General features: G+C 32.8%; 2 non-coding genes across 2 annotated transcripts; both read right to left on the bottom strand.

Annotated features, from left to right (window-relative positions):
- Positions 1-3,428: 3,428 nt before the first annotated feature.
- On the bottom strand, positions 3,429-3,501 carry Trnav-aac. The gene has a single exon. It is a non-coding gene; the product is annotated as a tRNA-Val (tRNA).
- Positions 3,502-3,691: 190 nt separating this feature from the next.
- Trnav-aac lies at positions 3,692-3,764 on the bottom strand. Its single transcript has one exon. It is a non-coding gene; the product is annotated as a tRNA-Val (tRNA).
- Between the last annotated feature and the right edge of the window lie 845 nt (positions 3,765-4,609).

Here is a 4,609-nt window from a genome sequence, read left to right as displayed (position 1 = left end):
AAAAAAAAAAAAGAAAAAATCATGCAAAGAAGGGTTAACTAACGAAAAGAATAATTTGTTTATTTCCCGTAACTATATTGCATAAAATATTTACATCGATGTATTGTAAAATGAAAAAAATGATACAAAATATACGTAGATCTTGTGAAAAAAAAAAACACATATATATAATAATCTGAAATATATCTTCTATTCTTGATCTACCATATGTACATTTGTCTGAAGACATAATTTCGTTATCCAATTATGCGGAAGAAGCAAGCACCTTTCAGAGCCCCTTCGAAATTCGCGCTACATAAATGGATCTCGGTTGTAATTAGATATCGTTTATTTTACATCGAACCAACCGTACCGCTACTCTAGCTAGGGGTTACTGCGATATAATATAACAAATGTGTATATATGTGTGTGCGTATACGCGTGCGTGTATATGTCTTGTGTTCGTATGCAGGGGGATGAAAAGAGATAGAAAGAGAGAGAAGCGCTAGCGCGTATTAAATTCGTAGGAAGAACGAACGGTGGTGGTAGTCGCTCATAGAACGCTTGACTGCTAATGTGACGCGATCATCGGCACCCAGTCATCGTCCATTGATATTATACGCAACCCCAAACCCAAAAAAGGGAGGTTTGTCTGGATCTTTTTCTCCCCCACTCCAAAAAGTCCCGCACTATTTCGCGCTTCCACGCACCCCCCTTCTTCCTTTTCTTTTTTTTCCTTTCTCCATGCGTCACCACCCTACCCTTCTCGTAAATACGATAAGCATATTATTTTTCTTCGTTTTATTTTTATTTCACACTTCTACGAAAAACTCAAAAGTTCATATTGTGTGTCTCTCGCAAAAATAGTTTTATAATTAATAACAAAAATCGTAAAATATATCAGTAAATGTTTACGAAATTTGTTAGTAGGTGTATTTCACAATATGTGGAAGAAATAATAATAGAGAAACCAAGATTCAATTGATATTTTCTTTTTTATTTTTTTTGTTCGTAGTAAAAAAGGACGAAAGGGAAAAGGAAACTGATAGAATAGGATAAAAGGCCCTACATTGTTCTATATCCCATGATCTTTTTAAATGCACCCGAAGGACACGGAATCGGGAACCCTTCGGCTTATTCAACAACCCCTAATATCTACAAGATCGTTTCATTTTTCTGCATCGACTGTCTTCCTTCCTCTAGATTAAATATAGTCCTTACAGTTTCTCGTATTTCTCTATGACGTGACAAAATATATTTCTAACAATACACAAAAAGAAAAGAAAATCAAATAAAATAACAAAATCTCGAAAACGCGTTTTTAAAATACGCGATTGATAAAATAATAAATTGTATCTACTATGCAATAAAACGATTCAATGATTTGCAACGTGTTTACGGCGTAGTTCGTCAACGCGACACAGGTATTTTTTCCATTCGAAAAGAAAAAAAAAGAAAAACCCCCGAAAAAAAAAAAAAAAAGATGAATGATAGGAGGGCTGAAATTTGTCCCTGCAACGGTGCTGCTCGTAATTTTGCAAAAATATTGTCCACGTGTTTTGACTACAAACATCAAATCGCAAACGATGGCAGATTGTGTGCTGACAAATGAGCGTACACTAGCAGGAGGATGGGGGTTGCGATGCATCGGAGACATATGGCTCTATAAAAAAAAAAAAAAGAGAGAAAGAGAGATGATACCGAGAGATGATACAGAAGAGATGGTGGACTGCAGTATAACCATCGAGTCGATCCGATATTAATGGAGACCAAACACCAAAAGCACATTCTGTGTCCCCGGAGGAGAATATGTACACATTGGTACACCATTATGTCCCCGTTATAATGTGCAGCTCGCAGCACACCTCTCTACCTACTCCTCCTCCTCTCCTCCCCCTTTTCTCTAACCGACGAAATGATCTACGACTTTTGGTCGAACGCCATACGTGTGTTATATTACAAAATCTGTTGTGACATTTTTCTTTTCTTCCTTTGAACGTTCTCGTTCACTCGCTCACTCCTCCATTATTGATTGTATAGAGATTTTATTATAAATAAATGAGAAGAGAACTAACTCGAGCCTACGAAGGTATCCTAATCTTTTGACTTGTGCTGCATGCGTGTACACGTACACGTGCATATATGAAGAGTGACAATGAAAATATGAAAAGTAATAAAAACGAAAGCAAATTTGCAATGAAATAAGGTTGAGTAGCTTTTTATATATTATGATGATTTCTATCTTTCTATTTCCAATAATTAGTGATTGAGAATACGAAATGAAAGCGTGTCTATCTCCCTTGGCAGATAATAATCGCATAACCGATTAAAATCGTGTACGTAATGGTTTCTCTTTCTCTCTCGATTGAGAAAGAAAGAAAGAAAGAAAGAAAGATAGAAAGAAATAGAGAGAGTAATTCGAGCAGTCCTAAGCGGGCAAACAATAAAATTGGATTTAGCAATCCCTCCGATTACGTCGTTTTCTGGCGTGTGACTGTAAGGGTGAGTTTTCGGAAGGTGCCGGACAACCGTCACGATTAACGAACGAAGAGAAGGAAGGAGTAGCAAGAATAGGAGAAGTGTATACAGGGCGTCGAGATCAAAGACGACTCTGAGCCGATCCCGTACTTTCCTTCTGACATATTAACTCCAAATTGATGTCGACAGCCGACAAGCAAACCCTCCGAACTTTGATCATTTCACCTGCGGGGAGAGAATTTCTCCTACTTGCGAGTTAACATTATAACGAATACAAAAATGCAAAGTGTTTTTAACGCTTAACTCGTTATTCTACGTTTATTTCTTAGCAAATCTTTATTTTATTTTATGTCACGACAAAATTTTTTAATTAATATTACGATAAATAATCTGATTCATTTACTGACCTTGCGATTTTTATGTAAATAAATTTGCTCCAAGTATTAAAGAGATGCAATTGATACACGTAAATTGGATTAATGCAAGTAACTTGTCGAGAACGAAATCAAGCTTAAAAATACTTAGTCTTTGATTCCTTAGTAACGCTAAGATACAGCTCGTAAATTAAGCATTCAGTTACATCGATATTACATTAGATACACAGCGGCGATGTATATGCTGTTGAATTTGTAGCACCTTTTATAAGATTTCCAAATAATAGGAACTATAATATTGATCTTTATTACCGACATTTAGAAAGAACTTTAATACCGACTTTTGTTAAGGACTTTGTTACCGATTTTTGGTAAGAACGTTAGTTACGTCGGTAAGTGTAGTGATTACCATCAGAGAATAATTAAAAATCGTATAGATATACATACTGATCATGAGTAATGAATATTAAAAACTTAATCAACAAAAATTATATCTAATATTTATATTTATGAAAACTTATTGCGAGATATCCGACACATACAAAAAAAAATAAAAAATTAAATAATTAATAAAGTTAAAAAAGAAAATAAAAAAAATGTTTCCGCCCGGGATCGAACCGGGGACCTTCCGCGTGTTAGGCGGATGTGATAACCACTACACCACGGAAACCGCTTGTAATATATGTTTTAATCTACCTTCAAATTTTTACAATAATGTTTTATATTCTTATTATTAAATAAAAAGAATTTTGAATAAAATTAATATTTCAAGCGTCGCAAAAATATTAAACGAAAATATTAATATCTTCAAATATTAAAAAAAATAATTTTTCATTGAACGAATAAAAAAATGTAAAAAATGTTTCCGCCCGGGATCGAACCGGGGACCTTCCGCGTGTTAGGCGGATGTGATAACCACTACACCACGGAAACCGATGGTAACTCGTCACGTAAATTTTAAATTTAAATCACATTTGTAATTGAATGTATCCTAATAACAATTTTATATTAGAAGTCTACGCTAAAGCCTACGTTTTACGATTAATTTTTGCCATTATAATGTAATTATTCTGTGTTCTCCGAAATTTTAAGAACCTCGTTTTATAACATATTTGGGTATTCTAAAATTCAACGAATTTTATGTAGAAGCTTTCGTTTTTTGGTTTTTTAGAAAAATTTAAATTCAATAATAAGGAATAAGAAAGAAATCAATCAATAGATTGATAAAAGAAAGTATGATTGACTGTGAAACTCTTTAAAAAAATCGTGAATTTCCGTTTCTGAGTATTGAAAATATTAATGTAAATTTGACAATTATTTTGTTAAAAACAATATGCCAAATCTTTGATACATTTTCACTAATATTAAGATCAATATTTGTTATAGAATTCCAAATAAAAATGTATATGCCATACTTAGTTTTTATGTGTGCCTTCAGAAATGCATATTAATATAATATACAAAATATATATATTTTAAAAAGTAGTCATAAAGTTCCAAAAGCAAAATATCTCCAAAATTTGTTATTAAATCCAACGATGATCACCTGTAACAAAAAGAAAACTACATTAATCATAGAATCGAGTCATGAAATAGCCTAACATATAAGTGGTCCAATTCACAGATGCACTTATCATTTGAAGTACCTATTTATTTTTATCCAATCTCTATTTACCGTTTGTAAAATAAAATTAAATTTAAACGCGTGATTTTATATTAAAAAATTTAATTAAGAAACAGTAAAAGTACAAATATTATAAGTTACTAATAAAAATAAT

This window comes from Polistes canadensis, unplaced genomic scaffold (assembly GCF_001313835.1).
Source record: "Polistes canadensis isolate GaletaPanama2010 unplaced genomic scaffold, ASM131383v1 scaffold_616, whole genome shotgun sequence".
Classification (NCBI taxonomy): domain Eukaryota; kingdom Metazoa; phylum Arthropoda; class Insecta; order Hymenoptera; family Vespidae; genus Polistes; species Polistes canadensis.
This window is presented reverse-complemented; position numbering and strand designations above follow the sequence as displayed.